General features: G+C 34.5%; 1 protein-coding gene across 7 annotated transcripts in view; it reads right to left on the bottom strand.

Moving 5' to 3' along the window:
- The window catches only part of SOX5 (SRY-box transcription factor 5), a 1016716-nt gene that overhangs the window by 506400 nt on the left and 486066 nt on the right, over window positions 1–24250 (bottom strand). For 3 of the 7 annotated variants that reach the window (XM_076007578.1, XM_076007575.1, XM_076007576.1), the window contains exon 6: window positions 5159–5252. The exons of 2 other annotated variants lie outside the window; for them this stretch is intronic. The gene's annotated coding sequence lies outside the window, so the exon portion shown is untranslated. 2 more of the 7 variants (XM_076007581.1, XM_076007580.1) reach the window with 2 other exon arrangements.

The raw sequence follows: 24250 nt of genomic DNA, 5'->3' as shown, positions 1-24250 counted from the left end.
CAACCCTTAATCTTCATAACATACTCAATCTGTAATTCTGAGTACTCAGAATTTTATTTGACCTGATTATGAAAAGATTATAAAGCCTAAGTTTAAGCACTTAGATTTTCACTAAGAAAAGTAGAGTAAGATTGGCAGTCCACACCAAATTTCTCTACCCTATAGGAAATTCTACAAGTGGTTTCTCTGAACATGATAACCTATATGCATATGAAAAATGCAACCACTAAAGAAATGATAAATGATAACCTGAGTTCTATAATAAAACATTTATTAAAATTCTTCCTTTTACTCAATTTTAAATTTGCTGTCACTTTAGGAGAAAAATATTTAATAATGATGTAAAGAAATCTGCAAAAAGGCTTCAAAAGTTTAAATTATTCTCTTTTTCATGTATAAAATATAAAAAAGGAAAAATACAAAATAAACAAAACAGAAAACTCCCAATGGTGAGATCAGAGCAAAGTTGAGGAGGATGGGCCTTTGTACTGAAAGGATAACACTACAATCAGAATGGAAAGATGGGAATACACAGATTGTTCTCCAAAAGGGTGGCAGTCAGGAATCTGAGACCCTGGCAAACTCACTGTATGTCTAAAGCAAAAGAAATATATTTTTCTAAATGCATACAGAAGGTTTGAAGGTTACATAAGCAATGAAAAGAATCCAGTCTAGAAAGAAAGAATTGAAAGTTACTAGCTCAACTCTAATTCTCTTGCTTAAACATCTCCGTTTCTAATTTTTAACATAATAAATTTCCCAGCAGTTTCCCCAAAGAAAATATTATTTTAGATACCGAGAACAGTGACTGTCTGGCCTTTCAGTATTCACAGATGAATACGTCCTTCTTAGGCTACGAAGATTTTCTACACCTATCTTTCTAGACCTAATGCTCGTTACACGGAAGAGTAAAATATTCTTCTCAAATTCCACAATTAGTTGACAGCTGATAAACAAGTGGGCAATGTTCAAATACTAATAAAGCTTTCAAAGTAATTCACAAAATGAAAGCACACACTTAAAAAAATACCAATGACTGCAATTACGGGAAACAAATTTCCATAGAATAAATAAAAAATACTCATTTATAACCATCCAATTTTCCTCTTCTTAAATGAACCAGAAAAGTGAGGTGGTTTCCACTAAGGTGACTATTAAGATCAGTTAGAACAGAATAATGGACACAGAAATTCTGTAAACTTAACAACTGGCTCCTGAAGACCAGATGTGCTTTCTAACCCATATCCCTATAATAGATCAGATTACTGAATTTAAATAAAATCTTAGAATCTCAACAACCCAACATAGCTTAACTTCTTTTTGAATGACTGGATCCAACGTGGCTATACTCTTAAGAGGTAGTAAGAAAAAAGAGCAAATTATCTCCTGATATTTAGAGTAAACATAGTGAAGAAGGAAGCAAAGGGAAACTAAATTTGGCAGTTTGGCTTTTTGGCTTCCTAAAGGAAATGATTTTGACAAGGTAACCCATAAGAGTGAATGTTTCAGTGATCCTCACTTCCTGGACATAATCTCAACAAGCAAAGTTTCTCCAACTCTGCATTAGATGGCCTGAGAATAAAAAAGGTTTTCTATATCTCAAGAGAGAAATCTGAAAAAAAGCTTTTAAAAAGTCATTGATTATAATATAACAGTGGCTGAGAAAATGCCATTGGTATTGCGGATGGAGCTGGTGAGGCCTAAGACCATAGACCATGTTAGCTCTGGCTATGAATGTTAAATTGCATGCACAGAGTTCTTTGAAGTTCCCCATAGCACATCTGCAGCAGCATTAATCTAATCTCAACCACTCAGGAGAAGAAGAAGCCACTGAGGGAAGGATGCATTGGCATCAAAGGTTCACACCAGGTTCTGGGGACTCTGCAGTGATTGTGAACATGAAACATGATGCCACAGCAGCAATGAAACATTTAAGAAAGCTTTACACATAGCTAAACGTTTAAAGGTTAATTTTAAAGCCAGGTGGACCCAGAGAACTTCATATCATACTGGTATTTTATATAGTCTCATTGTTCAACATGGATTCATTGCAAAACATCTCAAAATTATCTCTGATTTTTACTCAGCCAATTACAATCCACTGAAACTCTTCATGATGATAAAACTAGTAGACACTGACGTACATATCCCTTCTTTTACCTAACTCCATGGCCTGGTTGTCACTATTAAATACTCTTACTTCCTTAAAACACCTTCCCCCTTGGCTTCTGAGCTGCTAGACTCCTTGATCAGACCCTTGCATCTTGAATTCCTCACGATCCAACGTAGGCCTTCTCCTTTTTTTATTTGTTATTTCGGGCACTACCTGTACAGAAACAACACTCAAATCTGCCCTCTTGACTCTAGACTACCATATTCTCCTGCCTTCTACACCTTCATTTGGGTGTTTTGCAGGCACCTAAAATTCAGCATATTTGAAATTAAATTCATTATCTCTCTCTGGTCTTCCTCAATGTTTTTTTAATGACACCACCATGCACTGAAACTCGAAAGCTAGAAAACTAGGAATTATCGCTAACATACCATAAATGACTAGGTACTTGATCCATGCCCTGGAATAGCTCTAAACTCTGATGATGTCGCCATGTCATTCTACTCTGGGCAGAAACTTAGCAAGATGCCTAGCAGTGAGGTGGTAATTCCTATCTCAGCGTGTTTCCTGAAAGCTGTGTCCTTTTGTTGAAAGGTTATTCAAGTTGTTATTCCAGGTAATACAATGTGGTATCTTTTAAGTTTAATGAAAAGTCATGAGAAAGGTGATGTGAACGCAAAACTGGGACCCATACGGAGGCCCAAATATGCAAGATCCTTTGTCACGTACCCACACTTCCTCCAATCAAAGTCACCATCCTGTCCTCAAGTCCATTTCCCAAATATTAGAACTTGGCTCTGACCTTAGGTTGCCATGATCTCTCCCCTGGACCACGAATGCGGGCTACATACATATCTCTTCCTTCTAGTCTTGTTCCTATCCAATACATTCCCCATCCACATCCAAAGTCATTTTGTAAAAATGCAAATCCAGTCACATCAAACTTTCCCCCTTACACCCCAAGTCTATGAAAAATATTTTTAACAAGTGTACAGGGCCCCCTCCAATCTGGTGCCTGCTAACTACACTGCTTATTGTGCTCTCTGCCACTCCCTACTCCCTATTTCTCATCTTGCAGTTCCTTGATGGCATCATGCTTTCTCTCACTTCCTAGCCTTAGAAAACCCTACTCTTCTGTGGTTTGGAGTGTGGGAGGAGCTTCCCAGACTACCTAGAGCATGACATGTCTCTCTAACGTCTCTGTGCAGTCAAAACTTCTGTAGTCATCATTCACACATTTGTCATTACAGCGTTCACTTTTTAAATGCCCATATTTTCATCCAGTCAGAAGATCCATGAAGGTAGGATATCATAACTGTCCTATTGAATGCAAAACTCCTAGCACAGCACGCTGCCAGTCACACAGCAGGGACTTCTGAATAGGGTTAGAGTAATTAATTTGGTTGTTTCTTTATAATTTAGATTAACAGGAGGCATGGATCACAGTCTTAAAGTAGTAACATGAAATATCTGAAACAGAGGTTCCTCTAAAGTTAAACTAAAATGTGGACAATAGAGAGACATGTTGATTGTTGCATAAGAAGAAAGATGTGGTATCTTACTCTAACGGCTTGAATTTGCATGCTGCTATGCTGGTATGATAAACAGACTGATTTAAAAATCAAATAACAGACTCTAAGAAGTTATAACAATCCCTGGATTAGTATAGGATGATAACTAAGGGATCTGCTATATTAAGTCATGACAATAAAAGTAAAATCCCTCCATCTTTTCCTGGATTACATGTAGAGCTCAAATCAGAGAACCCTAAATGAATAATAATGAATGTATGCCTCTGTGAATGATTGAAGACTGAATCACATTTTAACTAGATGATATTTATAAATCACTTTGGATGACATAATTACAATTCAAACCATACACTAATTAGCAGCAAACATCTATTTAATAATGTTTAGTGGGTCTGAAATATGTTTTTATTTGTTTCTGAAAACAATAAGAGGAAGGACACTTTACCCAGAACACAAGGATGTCGAGGATTTAAGTCAACAAATAAGTTGGTGCTACACAGAAGCCAATCCAAATATATTTCAAAAATAAATAACCATATTTTATTTTTCTGAGTAATAATGACTAAATATATATAAGATACAGTGCAAAAAAATTTAAATACAGTTTTTCCCACACAATGATGACATTCTTAATAGCAAACTTACAATGTTTTCTATGAACTATATTGCTTAGCAACTGTTCATAATTCTTTTAAAATTAGAATATCTCCTCATCAGTTTTATACCACAGTTAAATGTACCTCAAGTAGAATATTCACCCAAAGCCAAAACATCTTCAACAATTTTATTTTTAGATATAACTCCATTTTGCCCCAGCTCCGCCTGACCAGTGAATATTTCTTTACTTGGGTTGAGCTCCTAATTGCATTTCTGTTTTTTAAAAAAATATTGACTTCTGTCTTCTTATATTACTTTTCTTTAAAGTTCCTATGCTTTCTAAAGTTCTCGAATAAAGAAGAAATTCGGAAAGAAGCCCTAAAGAATTTAAAACATACGAGTTTGAAGATGAACATTTTTTAAAAATAGGACAACTAACTTTTAACATTTTGTTTAATGAGGTAATTTTGAGAGTTCTGTTTAATTAAAGAATTTAGAAGTGTTGAGAGACAGTCTCCACATCTATGTAGTACTTCATATGTGCCAGGCTCAGTTATCACTGATGTATAAGTATTAATATGTTTCATTTTTCATAACAACCCTGTGAGGTAGGTATTGTTTTCATCTTCACTTTACAGATGGGAAACTGAGGCACAGAGGGTTAAGTCACACGCTCAGTCGCATAGTCCACAAGGAAGGAGGGCTTGGATTTGAACGGAGTCAGTGTGGCTTTAGTCTATGCTATATGACTGCTTTATGCCTATACTATAAAACACGAATAACAGTACTTTTTGGATAGTGCACTATCAAAAATATTCTCGTCAGACCCCAAATAGACAAAGTAATCTTGAGCACAAAGAACAAAACTGAAGGCATCACACTAGCTGACTGCAGAGCAGGGCATGGTGGTTCATACCTGTAACCTCAGCGACTCAGGAGACTGAAATGGGAGAGTCACTTGAAATCAGGAGTTTGAGATGAGCCTGAGCAACACAGAGTAGATCCCGTCTCTAAAAAGTGAAATAAAAATTAGCCAGGCATGTTTGTGTCTGCCTGTAGTCCCAGTTACTCAAAAGGCTGAGACAAGAAGATCACTTGAGCCCAGGAGATGGAACCTGCAGTGAGCTATCATCACCCTGCTGCTCTCCAGCTTGGGTGACAGAGTGTTAAAATACACATGTGTGTATATATATTACAAAGCTATGGCAATCAAAACAGCATGGTACTGGCATAAAAACAGAAACATAAACTAATGGAACAGAATACAGCCCAGAAATAAATCTAGGCATTTATTTACAGCCAATTGATTTCCAAGAAAGCACCATGAGCAAAGGGTAGTCTCATCAATAAATGGCACTGAAAATACTGGATATTCATATGCAGAAGAATGAAATTAGACCCTTATCTTATGCCATACACAAAACTGAAAATGTATTAAACACTTAAAACATAAGGCCCAAAACTGTAAAACTATTAGAAGAAAACATAGAGGAAAAGCTCCATGATATTAGTCTGGGCTCTGGGGAATGATTTTTTTGGAAGTGACCCCCAAAGGCAAAGGAAACAAAAGCAAAAATAGACAAATGATATTACAGCAAACTGAAAAGCTTCCACAGCTAAGGAAAAAATCAATAAAATAAAGGGATAACCTATGGAATGGGAGAATATATTTTCAAACCATACATCTGATTAAGTGGTTAATATTCAACACATATGAGAAAGTCAAACAACTAAATAGCAAGAAGACAAATAATCCAATTAAAAAACAGGCAAAGAGCCCAAGTGTAGAGGCTCATGCCTATAATCATGGTGCTTAGGGAGGCTGAGGTGGGAGGACTGCTTGAGCCCAGGAGTTCAGGCTGCAGTGAGCTATAATTGTGCCATTATACTCCAGCCTTGGTAACAGAGAGAGACTGTCTTTTAAATAGATATTTCTCAAAGGAAATGGCCAATAGGTATATGAAAAAGTGCTTAACATCACTAATCATCAGAGAAATGCAAATTGAAACCACCATGAGATATCACCTCACACCTGGCAGAATGGCAATTATCAAAAACTGCAGTCCCCAACCCCATGGCTGTGGGTCTATGGTCTGATAGGAACTGGGCTGCACACCAGGAGGTGAACAGCAGGCAAATGAGCAAAGCTTCATCTGTATTTACAGCCACTCCACTTACATTAGTCTCATCATAAAATAAGCTCCGCCTCCTATCAGAGCAGCAGCAGCATTAGACTCTTATAGGAGCATGAGCCCTACTGTAAACTGTGCACGTGAGGATCTAGGTTGCATGTGTGCTCCTTATGAGAATCTAATGCCTGATGATCTTAGGTGTAGCTGAGGCAGTGATGCTACAGCTAAGGAGCAGCTGCAAATACAGATTATTATTAGCAGGAGGGTTTGACTGCACAATAAATGTAATGTGCTTGAATCATCCTGAAACAACCCCTTTTCCACCTGGTCCATGGAAAAATTGCCTTCCATGAAACTGGTCCCTGGCGCCAAAAAGTTTGGGGATTGCCAATCAAAAAGACAAAAGATAACAAGGGTTGGCAAGGATGTGGGAAAAAGGGAACCTTGCACACTGTGTGAATAGAAATTAACATAACCATTATGGAAAACACTATGGAGGTTTCTCAAACAATTAGAAATAGAACTACTAGTTATATTTCTAAAGGAAAGAAAATCAGTATATTGAAGAGATAATCCGTACTCTCACATTGCAACATTATTTACAATAACCAAGATATGTAATCAACATAAGTGTTCATTGACAGATAAATTAATAAAGAAAATGTGAGATTTATATGTGAGATACATATATATATACAATGAAATACTATTCAACCATAAAAACAAAATCTTGTCCAAAAAAACATAGCCAACACCACAATGAAAAGAGATATTATTATAAACATTAGTTTTTGTCATAAACTATTCCCACCTTGAAAAGCTATCACAATTTGCATTTTAAAATACCATCTAAGTGAATTTGGTTCTTGACAATACCAATATCTTTTATAATTTTACCTATAATAAAATCAGCCAGCATTGATCAGTAATATATTGTTATAGTAAGGCTTTGATAGAAAAGAATTTATGGTTGACTATATTTCACTTATTCAATTACAAAAACTACAATTATAGATAACATTTTCATAGCAAATTTTTGCATGAAGAATTAATCTAGTGTGCTAGCATTTCCTGATAACTGTAGCAGCTACTAACACATGATACTTAAAATTAGCTCATTCATTCATTCATTCATTCAACCAGACCATTCCAGGTGTGTACTGGGTAGCTAAAACTGTACTACACTGTTTGGGAAGTACAAGTGAAAGAAAAGCTATGGTTACTGTCTGAAAGAGATTTAAAACTTAACTAAGGAAACTAAACATAGACACATCTCTTTCTAATAGTAGCAACTCAATCTGTTAATGAAGAACAGTTTATTTTCAATGAAATTTCCTTCCAATTGTACTATCTTCTACTGCTTATTAGGATGAAATATACCAGGTTACATATTTCACACTTTGTGACACTTCAACTTTGTTTTTACCTACCTGCCTTTATCCTTTCTCCCTCTCTCCCTTCCTCCGCTCCTTTCCTTCTCTCTTTCTTGCTTTCTATATCAGAAGGCTCTAAACTGGGATTCTCAAACTGGAAGCTGGATTTTGAAAGGTCCTGAATTGCATTAAAATTTGTGCATAAGCATATTCATGAGGAGAAGGCCTATAGATTTCATTAACATTTGACATGGTTTCATGACCCCTAAAACGTTTAAAAACCATCGGGTCTTTTAGGTAAACAGGAAATGACTCTAAATCATGTTTCTCCAAAACCGGTTGAAGTAACTTTTTCTCTTTTGATTTGTTATACTTTTGTTCCAAGTGCCTTCATGATTCTACTGGATTAGGAAAGAAAGTGATAAAGAATCAACCCCAAAAAGCACTGTCCTAAAATTATAAGTTAAATACTTAGCCAGTCTTGAAATTTTCAGTTACAGAATTCGCTATGTTTACAAATCATGTATGTGTTAAAATATTCTTTTCAAGATTTTTGATGTCTAACTTTAGAAAGTACTTTGAAACTCACATGACCATTGTAAAGTGAATTTGAAACAAAAAAAAAAGATTATCAATCGGGCACTAAATAAACAAATAACAATTGATGTTTTTATACTTTTTGAGAATTTTATATTTAAATTTGAGAATTTTATACTTTTTGAGAATTGAATTCCATAATGTCATTTTTAATGTCACCATTTTCTGTAGCATTAAAAAATTCCATTTTGAGGACCAGAGGTTTCATCCCCAGATAGGATGGTTCTCACTGGCCTTGGGAAATAATCTGCATCTACAGATACAGGTATACAGGTTAAGTAAGAAGATGGTGAATAACACCTTCAGAAACAGGAGAAATCTTTGTGATTTTATTTCATCTTTGTGGAGCATAGTGAGTAGGAATAAATTCAAATTTCCTGGGAAGAAGCAGTAAGATCTTTAATCTTAAGGGTCTGGAAACAGTATTCTTTACTGCTAATAGCACAGCTGTATAAAATAAGAGGCAATGACACCCTACACGAGCCTGACTCAGATCAGGATTAGGAATAGTTAAAGCCACAATGTAGTTCTCTTCTCTCCTTGTTTTCAATGATGCTTAGTTGGCATTTGTACTCTGAAGACAACCTTTTTTTTATAAACGTCTTTTATCTGTTTTGTAAGTCCAGCCTACATTCAAAGACCCCCAAATTTAGGACCATCCATCTCAGACTTTAGAAAAAAACACAACTGTTTTGACAATCCAGGTAATTTACATTTTCTCGGACAGAGAAAGTGAAACATCTCCAACACCCTGGCAGTCACAAAAAGGACAAAGAATTCCATTCAGCTTCCAGAGAATGAGTGAATGAGAAGGCATTTCATCTTCCAAAGCGTCCTTCTCTCTCATTTCTCGAAGACAATACACTTAGAAACAAAAGGCAGATTATTAAGTTTTAAAATGAAGCCACTTGTGTCTCTCCCCACCGTGGATGTCTCACCCCTCCTCTCGCTTGCCTTTCAGCACATCTGGTAACCATGTGTGGTAGTGCTAATGAAGACTTTCCTGAGTGAGTTACAATTAGTTCCGACTGCCATGCAGCTTTCCTGGGCTGTACCAAAGAAAAGACTGGAATGGGGGCGAGGGAGAACCAATAACTCTTTCACTTTACAAAACTGAATTCTCCCCTGCCCCTGGGACTCTCATCACCACTGCTCTGGGGGAATTTTTTTTTTTAAGAAAAAGGTGTAACCAAATACTTTCTTAGTTTCTTCCTTTCTTTCCTCGAAATCAGCATTTTACCCAACTCGATTGAATGCGACAGGCAGGCAACAGTACTTCTATGATCTTTTGAACAATAAAGAATTGTTAAACAGATGCTATTTCCCCTTCTTGGCCTATGCATTATACTCACCTAACAATTTTATCTACTTTAATAGAATAAATTTGTGTGTTTTACTGTTTGATGGATTAGAAGGAACTGCGGAAGCAAATGCACTGTATACAATTAGGCTGTCTAGAAAACGCACATTTTTGTTTACTCTAGGCCTCTTCCCCCTTCTCAATCAAGCTACTAATAGAGCTGTTTTAAGTTTCAACAAGGACCATATTAACTGCGGGTCTCCACATGAAACAGAATGCTAAACCCCAGAGTCTCCTGACGATGTAAGCTCAAAGTCTCCCAAATCCTGTTTTACGTTTCTGTCTGAAATTACCATTATTTCTTTTCAATGTTGTTTTTTTTTTTTTTTTGGGTACCTAGCAAATTATGAATGCTCAATCAATACTATATGATGGCAGTGATAGCCTTTATGAGAATATTTTAAGTGACATATAAAACTTAATATAATTACTTTTGATAACTTGTACCTATAAATTATTTTTATGCCATCTACCTTTCAATTTCACCAACTCTGGTCTTGGTATATGCATTTCTTTAGTGAAAGATAACCAATGACAACAGCTACAGTTTACAAGTCAGCCTACTGCACACTCTTATTATACACACTGTTGGCACATGAGCCATTACAACGATTAACATTTACTGATAAGAATTCAAAATTGGAAATAAAAACTGGATTCCCTGATGGACCATCTGAAGCTATTATGCTGTATAAATCAAACCATCCCTAAAGCAAAGAAATACAGCAATAAAGAAACAGCATAGAAGAAAGCTGTGGGAGTACTTTTTCTTCTTTTAACAGAAACCCAAACTAAATGATAACACATCCAATAATAGTGATCCTAAATAAAATGAAATAAACATACTAGGTAAAAAAAAATAAATAAATCACACTCCTTCAACTCATCTGGACTTTAATTTCTTGATAAAATAAAGAAAATCATCTCCCTTACTATACATACTTGAAAAATATTTCAACTTTATACAACTAAAATTTCGACAACTGTTTTCCCTACTGCCTTCCCCTCAAGGATTAAAAATGTGAGTGACAGCTATACAGTGTCACGTGTCACATTCTCAGACTGGAGAAAGTTTTGCCCTGAGCTGGTTTGCTGTTTGCTTCCATTTCTGGGTGACTATCCTTCCAAATTGATCTCTGTCCCTTATAGCAAAGATCCAATTTTTAAAAAGAAAACCAAAAACCTTCTTGAAATCTTTTGTCAGGTGTTTTTTGTTTCTTTGTGTTGTTTTTTTTTTTTTTTTTTAAGAACCACAGAGAATGGGACAATTATATAACACACTTTTTTTTAAAAAAAAAAGTTTTATCTTTAGTGATGAGAATATTGAAATTCACTTAAGTTTCAAAATACCAATATAATTCTACAATACAGAATAAATTACCAACGCGAATACTGAACGATAGAATGGTGTGATTTTCACTATTATTTTTTTCTCTGTTTTTATGAATAGGAAGTTGACTTTACTAGCAATAATGACAGTTAATGACAACCCAGTGAGTCATTGCCCATTGCCTCCTGGGTAGTGGCATGTATAAATGATAATTAATGCCATTAAATATTCCAACACTGTACTTGCTTAACAGCTTTTGGCATTCAAATTCTAAATGCTTCTACTATATCTTACAAAATAATTAAATACTATGAAGGTATATATGGTTGATCTTCAAAGTAACTGACAGATTTCTCTGTTACATCTCTTGAGAACAGAATTGGTCTGTAATTTTTTATGTTCACAGATCAGTTTTATATGTGGGCATTATATTTTTATTGAGGTAAGTAATAAGCTCTACACAAATTCAATACTCAGTAAGCTGCACTCCTGTCTTGGTTGACATCACATCTCAGTCCTTGTGTTGCTAACATTTCCTTTGCAACCTGATGCTGCTATGGAAAATTAGACTGCTTTTAGATGTAATTCAAACTCATTTTTATAATCTATAGATTCAGTGATTTATATTATAATCACAGCCTTACTCTCAATATTTCAGGAAGGTGCTCGGAAGGAAAACTGAGTCCAGTAATAAATATTCACATATTGGATAATACTTTTAAAAGTTAGTTAATATTGGTAAACACATAAAAGAATCTGATTTCCTGATAATAAGGAATTCAGATGTTTGAATTAACACACACATTCCATTCTTATCTCTCTTAAATTCAGCAGGATAACTATAAGTCTTCACAAGGCATGTTATCAATGTAAAAGCAATAAAAAAGTCACCCTCTTGTGAATTACTATTTACAGTATTTCACAAGAATGGCATTCACACCCTCCAAGTGAACAAGGTTGTCTCTTTAAATTGAAGGACTCCACGGGGCACTCTTCCTCCCTTTACATTAGCAATGGGGGGAGGGGAAGGAGAAAATAAACCATTTTTCTATCATTTGAACTCTCTCTGACCCTTGCAAGCTATTCAAGTATGCACTTAAGACAATTCAAATAAATAACACACATACACATACGTAGAACAGACACATAGACAGCAAGAGTGAATCCTGATAAAGTGGATAGGTTGGTATGTAGAAATTAACCATCTTGAAGTCTGTTTCTCGGCATTGTCATTGATAGCACAAGAGGAATTCCCACTAGTAGACAGTAAAAACATTTCATGATTTTAATCAATAATTCTGAGAACTAAGGTATAGATTTGTTATGAATCATCTACAGCTAAGAGAGCTAAATGAATAAAGAAAACGAGAGAGCCACCTGTCTCCATATTGACTCAAAATTTTTCAACATATGATCATGGTTATACTGGTGGAAAGTGGTTAAGGAGGCTGGCAAATGTCAAATGCACTGAGAAGTGTACAGTGAAATATATCATTTGAGTGAGATTTAGCTTACAAATTTGAAATATCTCAGTCTGAAACTTATCTCAATTCCAAAAGTTAAATGTAAAATTTCATGAAAAGATGTTACACATCATTAATATGCACTTGTACACATCGATACATACAAATTTATGTTTTCATTTTTACTAAAATATTTCCTCAAAACAGAAACGAATTGGTGTCTGTCTAGCAATTTCCAACATCTCTTCTCCACCTCAGTGTCACTATATACTATAGTTTTAATGGTAGTATTAGTGGGACAACTGCAATTTTTACACAGAACACTGATAAAAGCAGTGACCCAAACTTGACAGTTGAACACATTAAAAATCATGCATGAATCATGCATGTAAATATTTTTAGGTTGCTTTCTGAAGCCACCCATTACCTCTTCCCCAAAAAGAGATACAAAAGGAGAAAAGAGAAGAAATTGAGATTTAAAATATGACAAAATTATACTGCATAATGTCTTAACATTTAGAGAGCCTTAATCATATAGTAGCTAGAAGCAAAAGCAAAACCCTACCAAAATTAACAAGGAATTTAGAGATAAATGAGTCACCAAATGAACCTTTCTTTCAGCCAGAAACCATGGGGATGTGGAGGTTTCTTCAGAGCAAAATATGTGTCTTCAGTTCCTAGGAAGGTCTGTCAGTGGCAGGGATGTGGAATTCAGTGGTTCTGCATAATCAACCCACCTGGGCTTTCCTGTACCCTCTGGAACAGTGACAACATCAATTCTAGAAACCAGGAGCCAAGAGAGAATTGCGCTGTTGTGATTCCCGGTGACCCAGAGAGCAGGATTTCACCATGGTCCTGTGACATGTGACTCAGCTTGGGAAGTTCCAGTGTTAGTTCCAAAAATCCCAAGGTGGGCTCTTCCCTTTGTGAAACAAATTAGTTACACAACCAAATATTGCCACATTCTTGAGTCCTATTGACACAATGGGAACTTCAACCCCCACTTTGCTTTGTATTTTTTTTTTTTTCCAAAACAGTAAAAAGAGATTCAGGTAGAGTGCAATATACTTTAAGTAAAGGAAGATTAAAAAGATAGAAGATGTTTTAATTTATAACACATGGTGGGAAATCACCTGTTTCAGATGTGAAGCCCAATAAAAAATAACTGAACTTGGTACTCTTCCCTCTCAAGTGGAACCTGGTAGAAAATGAATGGAACTTTGTTTGTTCACATTTCTGAGTTTTCTGAGCTGTAAAATTTTCACAAATACTTACAAGCCTCACTCCTATTGACAGATGTCTATCATACCATGCTCTACCAAATTGCAGGACTCCCTAAGATTTTTATCTAGACATCCTAATTAAAAATTATAAATTGTTATTCTCACAATGATCACTGACTTTTAAAACCAGTTTATTCACTATATTTTCTTCTGGTTCCTGGCTTAAAAATGAGAAAAATAACCAGTATTTGTTCCATTGAATGTCCAGTAAGAGTTTTATTAAGAAAGAGACTTTAGGGGCTCTTCCCCTTTCCCATATCCCTGGCAGGATAAAATAGCATTTCTCATGGTAAATACTAAAGGCAAAAAATGTGAGCAATCATGGAAACTGTGAGTTTTCCCAACACATGTGAGTCACTTAATATCCCCAGAAGTAATGTAGCCTCCCGAAAAAACAGAGATTCAAAAGCAAATGATGGTTTTTCCTGTGTCTAAGTAAGATTGACTATGACTAAATAATTTCTCAATTGCTAGACTAAAACAAGCCAAAACAAACATCTCTTAAAACTTTAAAGTATATTGTGTAGTGGTGACTGTCCAAGGTCTCACTTAAGTCAACATTAGATAGATAATACTGAGATGAGCTATATGCAAAGGGCTATTCTTGAAATCATTGATTATAAAAACAAACAACCCTGCAGCATTGTTACAACCATAAAAATACAAATAAAATATTCTTACCTGTATATTAACAAATCAGATATGGTTCTCATTTAATAAGAAAGGGGAAAACATGTATATATACCTGGGGTAGTTAAAGCTCCAATGGTAAAGCATATTTCCTGGTATAATAATGTAGATAATAACTCAGCATTTTCAAATCAATAAGAGTTTTGTACAAATCCTACAATATGTGCATATTCATTTCCCCTACCTAATTTGTAATCTTTCACATTTCTTTTAATGAAAAAAATACTATGAGGATAATGTATTAAAAATATTAAATCCAAACCCTGAAACTTAACCAAGGAAAAGCTATTCATTTAATCAAGAAACCTTTATCAAATGCCCATTGTGTCCTACCGGAAGTGCCTCAGTCCTGTGGGAAGTTAAACTATGCAGATACAATAGGTTGTTTCCTAACCTTGTTGATTTTAATCTTATTATGGAAACTAGGTACACATATCAATTTTTTCAATTACTTGAAAATTTAATTCATGCCAATGTGATCAGACAGGCCAGTTTCTTTCATTGTCCTGCTTCAATTATGTTAACATTATTTTCCCAGGAACGTAGGTCATGATTGTTTGTTTGTTTCAAACATGTGTCTTTGAAACCCAGCACTGTGATAAGTATATGGTGAATGTTTAATATATAATTGTGGATACATTTTGAAATAAATTCAAAGGACCAGCATATAGAAAAAAAAAAACTTTAGGTTATAAACTTCTTTACCAGTTAGACTTAAAAAAAAAAAAAAAAAAAAAAAAAAAAACTAGCAGAAATTAGTGTTGAAAATACCCATGGTTCTAACTCTCTCATTGTGTAACCTTTGACAAATTACTTAACATCACTGAGTATTCACTTTGTAAACTACAAAATGGTTTGTGGTGAAACTGCATATATAGTGAAAACAAATATATAACTTATAAATCCTACTAAATACTCAGATCAAGGTAGAAACAAAGCAATTATAACTATACTGTTATTATATTGTCATAAGGCACTACTCCCTTGGTTGCTCATAATATACATGAATCTTCTCTGATAATTGAAAAACACAAATGTTTCAATGTCTCATTACAATTATTAAATATTTACTTGAGCTATATGTCTGCAATGCTGATTAAAAAGTCCCTTAAGTGTTAGAACTACTTTGTGATGGGTGAAAAACTTTATAAAGAACTCCAAGCATTTAATAAATTATGTACAACTCTAAATTAAAGAATATTTTCCCCTAATCAGTAATCTAAATATATGAATATTTCTTAAACTAGAGAATCTGGGCATCTAGGAAAACTAATATAGCTACAAAGGGATACCAATACTTGGTGTAGATAATAAGAAATAGAAAAGCTGAAGAAGCTCAAAGATGAGTTTTGATGGTCCTGGTGGGATAGGTAAAGGGGATTTCTTCTCTTCTGAATCTTATAAAAGAGTTTTGTACAGCATAAGACTCACTGAATACTTAAGTGAATGATACCAATCTTAGGTATGCATACACCCTCAGTGTCTCTGTCCTTAACTTTAAAGACTTTTGTCAAGATGAGGATACTAAAATTATAAGCTTCAAAGAAGTGGTTACTAGCAATCTCATATGCAAGACAAATGACAAATTCTTGGATTCAGGAGGCAGAGAGAGGGATCAATTGGGGCTTAAGAAATATTGTCAGTGATAGGAGAGTTTGATGAGAACATTAAAGTATTTGAAGTTCCTATGCTTGAAGACTATATAGGTATAATTTTAATATAATACCATAACTATATTTGTTAAAGTCCTTAAACCATTCACCTTATCTCTTTATCAAAATTGAGCTTCTCTTGTGAATTTACAACTGCAAGGAAAAAAATCACTTTCCAAACTGTTCCCAAGATAGGAGTCTAATGGTGAACAAGACATTGAAAGTGCCTTATATAAATTATAACATAAGTGAAACATAAAATTGTTTTATATGCTCAGACAACATCATGAAGAGGTCTAGATAAAAAAAAAAAAATTAGGTAACACCATTAGACAACAATTCCTGTACTTGGCTTTAATGAGATAATCAGTAATTCCTAAAAAGTACCACCTCTAAATTTCAAAATGTTCCTGTGACAAATGACAAACTAATAAATTTGAGTAAGATTTGCTTTATTTACTATATTGGCTAATAATAATTTGTAACTATTACTTTAAATTGAATTTTAAAAATAAACATTATGTGCACATCAGGAAAAGCCCCAAATCAACCAAGATTGTTTAATATCTACCATGCGTAAGATACAGTAATGGAAACTTTAACTTTACTGTAAAGTGATTTATCAACCCTTAATTTAACCATTTTGAATATAAATATTCAAATATGAAAAAAGTTCCTGTAGAACTGAATAGATATAACATGTTTTTACAAAATTAAAAGACTAAAGACATATATGATGAATATAAATAAAGAATACAAGTTTTAGAAAGTATTGGTATTAAGTTAGGTATAATAAAAATACAATAAAGTTAGCATGACAATATCAGTATGCACCTTCATTTTATATATACATATATAAATATATGCATAATATATTTATATATAAATATATATATAAAGTTGTAACAAAGTAGTTAAAATTGATAAAACATATTGTGCAATATTTATCCTAATCTGGAATCTGTCTTGAATAATGCCTAATATTCAAAGGAGAATCTATAGTTCAATAATTTATCAGGTGCCCTATGCTAACAAAATTTGAAAATATTTCTTTTTGACCAAGCTATTAATCTATTTTGAAGTATGACTAACTGGAATATCTTAAAGATTCCATGGATAATATAATTACAGTGCTCTCCATATCCATAAAAATGATTTAGCTTTTTTAAAAAAGGATATTATCTGTGCCATATGCCTCAGTGATAGCCAGCAGCAATGAATTCCACAGTTTAGTTGTATGTTCGATAAAACGTCACCTCTACTTAACTGTTTTGGTCAAGATATTTGATTTCATTTAGTCTGTCCTTGCATTTAAAATAAAACCTCCAAAAGACAAATATTTTCATTATCATCTTTGGTCCATTCAGAGAATATTCTTTATCTGATTCTCATCTTTTACTCATGGCTACAAGTTAGTGCTGGCATTTGTGATTCCTTGTTTCTTATTGATTTCGTTTTCTACTTTTGTGAAGCACACAGAACCTTCAGCAAACCTGTTTCTCAAAGAATGTAATGTGTATTATTTATCAAAGTTTAACAGTTATATCCTAACTACTAATATCAGTAGAGGACAGGTTGGAACGGATAATGTTGAGGTATATAAAAATAATTGATTTTTGCCCCTGTCAGACCCTGAGCCAATCTTAGGTTCACATTGTGTTGCAAACCATGCGAAAAAGAGATGAATTGTCTCCACAGACTTTCTGGTTCATAAATTTCCTGTAGAAAGGAAGTAATTGTTTTTGTTTAAAGGAAACATCCTGGGTTAAATTAAGCAAAAGTCCCATTTTCTGTCAACAGAAGACAAAGCAGAGAGGTAAAAAGGTCAATAAATATCGGAAAACAAGAGACTAACTAGTATTTATTTGGTATCTTGTATGTGCAAGTATTGAGGACACCAGGAAAACAAAATATCTGAAATGTCAGAGTTGTATTTCTCTGTTTGTTCAGCCATTTTGTATTTTGTGTAGTCATGATAAACACACGCATTGCTAAACATGTAATAAATATATACGCCTACCTTTTAAAGTTCAAACTCTATAAAAGATATCTTTCTAATTCAAATTAAAGCATGACAGAGCTGGAGCAATCATCTGTTTAACTGGTCCAACAGAACTTTCTTGCTAAATTTCTTCAGGGCCCCCAAACTCATTGTGGGGCAGGGCATTTCTGTATTTTTAGTATCTTAACAATGCACAGGTTTCCTCATTTAATCATACAGTGCCCAAACAAACCCTTTCCTGATCTACATGAGTCTTCTCCTCTGTGGATATGGAAAATATGGAATTGGTCATAAAAATATAAATGTGAACTATATTTACCTTTCAAACTTGGACTCATTTATTATTTCTTAGAAAGGGAGAGAGTAATAGTTTTTATTTCCTTAGATCTTTTTCATAAGTCATAGTAACAGAATAATTTTAATTATAAAATACTTAAAAAGGTCTATCACATATGGTCATTTTCATTTCAACCTTACAACAAAGCATGTACCTACTTCATATATTTGTAGTAAGAATTAAATTAAGTAGTCCATGATAAACACATAGAAGAAGGCCTAGAGGCAGTAAACATTCAAATAAATTATCTATCAATCTCATCATCATTGTTGTTGGTTTTTGAGATAGGGTTCTGCTCGGTTGCTCAGGCTACAGTGCAATGGTATCATCATAGCTTACTGCAACCTCAAACTCCTAGGTTGAAGCGATCCTCCTGCCTCAGCCTCCTGAGTTCTGGGGCAGCTGGGACTACAGGCATTAACCAACATGCCCAGCTAAGTTTTGGGTTGTTTATTTGTTTTTTTCATTTGTTTTGTTTTTGTAGAGACAGAGTCTCACTATGGTGCTCAAGCTGGTCTCAAACTCCTGGCCTCAAGCAATCTTCCCATCCGGGCCTTCCAAAGTGTTAGGATTATAGGAGTGAGCCATGGCACCTGGCCATTGTTGTTATTTTATAAAAGGAATCATCATTGTCTTTAAAAGCTCAATTTGCCTTGGAGCAACCATAATTTCCATAATATTACATAAAGGTGTCTGTGCATGCCTCTAGTTTATACATATGTGCGAAAAAAATGTATTCATCAATTAACTTAACAATCACATATTGAGGAGCTTCTATGGGAACATAAAGATGAAGAACATATACCCCAATGGAGACGCTTAGTTTATCAAGTAAGTATAATATAATATTGTTACATTTAATAGAGAGGTGTAATATAATGTGTTATGTGCAACAATAGAACTATTCGTAGGGTATAGTAAGAGCCAAAATACTTCTACATTTTCCAGTTTAGGAGGGGCAAGGAGTTTTACAGAAGACTACAAATTAAGACTTTCATGCTTCTTAGAAACATTCTCACAATGAGGCATGCTCTTCTTTAAAGTGTGTAAATCCATTGTCATGATGGTGCTATGTGGGCAGAGTCTTTGTGTACAAGTCTTAAAGCATGTTTCCATTTCCACCTGATACTTCTAAATACTTGATTTAAAAGTTCGTCATATTTTATTCTATTGACTTAAAAATTCTTGTCTATCTCCAAATATAAACTAGTATTAGTCTTTGAGAATGCTGCTGTCTTCCTAAAGATTTCTATACTATATATTCTGCATCAAACTGAACCTACAATTCATTCCCAACTGACTATATGTGTGTCTGCTAGGAGACTGTTTAATCACCCACCAGCATGCCTAGCAGGTAAGAAGCACTCAATAATGAATATTTGTTGAAGGAACAAACGAATGAGTGAATGAACTCTCAGTACCTTACCATCTTGAAAGAGCCTTGGACAAAAAGCAAAATACTCAGTATTGTAATGAATGTAGCATGTTCTCATGATTCTTTCGGATCTGATGTGACCATTCAGAAGTTTCATTGTGCTTTTTAAACAAATAGTGGATTTCAAAGAAAAATTCTGAACAGGGCTTGCAAACAACCAAGATCAGTAGGATATCACGCTAGAAGAGTATGGCCACATATTCAGCAAGGCATAGTAACTAAGAGTGGACTCTGGAAGCCACTGCTTAGGTTTGGATCAAGGCTCTATCCCTTCCTAGCCATGTGACCTTGGGTAAGTTAACTGAAGTTACTTACTCAAGTTAGTGCCTTAGGTTTTTCATTTATAAAATAGAACACGACAGTGCTTCCCTCATAGGGTTGTTTTAAGGATTAGAAGGATTAAATATCTGAAGTAACTTTAACCAGCACCTGTAGACTGTAGGCACTCTTATTGGTGTCTGTTTAATGAATCAGTAATCTTTTAAAAGACATCTTCTTTCTTAAACATGGGGACAATGATAACCATGATGTACGTCTGTCGAATTGAATATTGGGTTCTTCCCCATGGCTGTTTGCAAATTTCAATGTGTAGATCATCCATTCTGCAGAAATCGCTGCGTATAGTTCCCATTATAAAGACATCTTGGGTCAGAAGTGGCAGCTACACAGGTGTATTTCAAAGTTTATGAAATTCTCTCTCTGGACAGGGGGATCCATGGCACGTTTTAGTCCTGTCCTTAGGATTCCCTCCTGGAGCTAATCAAATACGTTGTTTCTATGGCCGGGGAGCTGCATGGATCTCCTCTGTTTCGTATGTTTTGGTTTATTCCATAGCTTGTGTGTGTCTCCTGTCACTCTGGCTGCTTTTGGTTTTGTTGTCTGTATTTAAGAGCGGCTTGTGGTTGGTTGTGTCTATCCCGAGTGTCTGTTTCAAGTTGCGTGGTTTGCCCCCTCTGTCTCTCATCATTGCTTTTGGCTCAGTCCCTTGACAGGAAATGAGAGATTTATTTTATCTGGCCTGAACTGCATTGTTCCTTCCTGACTACTGGTGTTACTTCAGTCTAAATAACATGACTTTGTGCTCAGTCTGCCCAAGGTCAAAGCCTGAGGGTAATAGGCGTATTTAAGAGAGGGGAGGGGACTATAACCAGAGGGGAGGAGTGGGCAAGGAGATGATTTTTAAAAAAGGTATGATGTAAAAGCCAAACGTGCAGCAGGTCTAAATTTTCTGGCGGACGTGAAATGGAATCTGTTCTGAAGAACTGAAAAGGAGAATCTTTTTTTTTTTTTCCCCTCCTCCAGATGTTATCAATTTAAAATGACACTTTGAAATAATCTAAGCTTGAAATTCAAATTTAGTTTTAAAAAGAAAGCATGAGTTACCTAGGCGATGAGTTTACAAAAATTATAAATACCTATGATGTCATAACTGTAGTGTGTTTTTAATAGTTTAAGTTGAGATAATTATTGGAATTCAAATATTTCTCTTCGGTTTGACAGAAAAAATATAAGACAACTATGAGAATGCATATAATTAGTAAAGTCAAATTCATTATACAAAAGTGAAACTTAATAAATGCTACTACCTAACCTGAGAACTTGGAGCCATAAAAAAGGCTTAAAAATTTGTCTGAATTTAAGTATAAATAAGAATATCTCTGAACTATTAATACATCTCCTAACCTATTCATATTTTCCTTTCCTTCATTTTTTTTTCCCCTTTGGAGGTGTGAAAAAAACTTTCTTGGTTTATTCAGGTACTTTGAGAGTTTCAAAGAGGCAGCAGGATGACCACCCAAAGACATGGTGGAAAAAAACATTTCTGTCACTGGTCACACCACTTAACGCTGGGCTGAACCTCTCTGGGATAGTTTAAAAAAACGAGGGGCAGGGAAAAACTGGCCAATTTAGATATATATTTTCCTGTTATTTTAATGGATAGTCATGCTATTTAATAATGCTCCTGCCTCAGGAAAATGGACTTAATGGAAATGGACTTTAAATGAAGCAAAAAGGATTTAGGTTACACATAAGGCCAGATTTTGCACACAGAAGATTATTTCATATGGGTATTTCATTCTTGGGGAAGATGATGAAATTCCCTTTACTAATGATCTTTCAACACTAGTATCACTTTATGTGCCATAAGCACAGTTTACACTGAAGTCAGAGGGATATTTCTAATGATGTCTTAAAGATCTTAGTGTTTATGACTTATAACATCTCCTTTAGGAAGCCCTACTCATCTTTATGGCACTAAGTGGACATCATCATGCTGGATTGGCCAGGGCTCAGTGTCTGTAAATCATAAATGATTAATTTATTTTTGCAAATACCTCAGCTTGAAACATTCTCTAACTAGAAATTATTCCTCAGAATCATACTTCCTTTACATGACAATTTCTTATGAGATGGTCCACATGTGGAATGAACCCCAAAACACTAAAATTTGGTGACACAATTGCATAACAATTCCAATAAAGACTCACTTTTAACATTAAGTTATGGAGAGTCACAGCAAACAATGTTTTCTGGACATTCTTTTTAATATTTTCTGATTATTAAATTCAAAATGTAGTCTGAAGAGTATCTTAAAAAGTGATCCTTTTCTCTAAGTTCAGAACCTACAAATCAGGCAAGAAGGTCGTCATGTGAATACCTAAATCAACCCAAAAAGCTTTTCCTTAAGTCATTCCCTACACCTCAGGTACTTAAGAGGAAAAAGTGAAGAAACAAAGGAAAATAACATTTATTAGAAAGTTACTATGTGATCAGCACTGCATGAACAGATTTCCGATACATCATCATGTGGCATGCACATAAACTTCAGGGAAAAAATCAGTGCTATTATTCTCATTTTACAGATGACAGAATGCAATTTCAGAGATATTATATAATCTGCCCCTCCCCCAAGATCATAGAGTCCACAAGTGGTGCAGTTGGGATTGAAATTCAGATGTGTTTAATTCTAAAATCCATGCCTATTTACTAGGCTGGAATAGGAATTAAAATGGTGGATTACAGAAATTCAGTGTATCAAAACTCTGTCCCTCACCTGTACAAAGTAAAAAGTTATAAACAAATGTAGCTTTTGTGGTCTTCAAAAGTGTAAACACAGAGTTATCAAATTACCCAGAAATTCCATTCCTAGGTATATATCCAAGAAAATATAAATATATATCCACACAAAAACTTGTACCTAAATGTTCATAACCACATCACTCATAATGTGAATTCATAATGGTTGGTGCCAAAAAGTGGAAATAATCCATATTTCTATCAACTGCTAAATGGGTGCATAAAATGTGGTATATCCATTCAATGGAATATTATTAAACAATAAAAAAGACAGGAAGTACTGACATATACTGCGACATAAATGAACCTTGAAAACATGCTAAGTGAAAGAAACCAGTCACACAAGATCATATATTATATATAATTCCGCTTATTTGAAATATCCAGAACAGGGAAGTCTATAAAGACAGAAAGTTGATTAGTATTGGGCTTGAGGAAGAAATAAAGAGTCACTGTTAATGAGTAGTGAAAATATTCTAAAATGGATTGTGTTGATGTTTACACAACTCTGTGAATATGCTAAAAAAAAATCACTGAATTCTTCATTTTGATTGTATTTTATACAGTTACATATCAATGAAAATTATATCCCAATAAAGCTCTTGACCGGAAAAAAAGAAAAACATAAAATCTTTGCAATCATATCATGACGAAGAGATAGGTAGGACATTCTCTATGGAGAGGAGAAACTACTAAGCATATCTAGCTACTGTAACAAGGAAGAAAAGTTGGTTTTCTTCTATCATTTTTCATCAGTATCAGCAAAGCTTTAGTCTGCTATGTCCCGGTGGATATCTGAATCATTGAGAGTGTACAAAAGATATCCCTCCATGGCCAAGTGTGCTTTAAGACCAAAGCTTTATGAAAAAGAACCACAAAAAGGAAGTTTATTTACCCATGCTAAACCACTTGTTTGACATTTCCCATGTACACTGACCAATGATTTCAGTATTGTGTAGACAACCACAAAGAATAACTGAAAAGAGTAGGAAAGTATCATTTTAAAAGTACTTAACTGTTTTGTTAACACTTAGCAGAATATCCTGCTTCTACCCAAAATCAGATCTTCTGATGTGAATTAAGTTGCCCAACTGGCAAATGTGTCAATATAATTTTTAGTCCTGAAGCCCATCATTACATGACAGAAAAACATCATGTTGTGGCAAAGAATCAGTAGGTAATAATCAGATGTCCCATTACATTGACATTCCCAACCCTTCATAGATTTTTTTTTTTCTTTTTAGGGAGAATCCTAGAAAGAGCACAGAATAACAAG

This window comes from Microcebus murinus, chromosome 10, assembly GCF_040939455.1.
Source record: "Microcebus murinus isolate Inina chromosome 10, M.murinus_Inina_mat1.0, whole genome shotgun sequence".
Taxonomy (NCBI): Eukaryota; Metazoa; Chordata; class Mammalia; order Primates; family Cheirogaleidae; genus Microcebus; species Microcebus murinus.
This window is presented reverse-complemented; position numbering and strand designations above follow the sequence as displayed.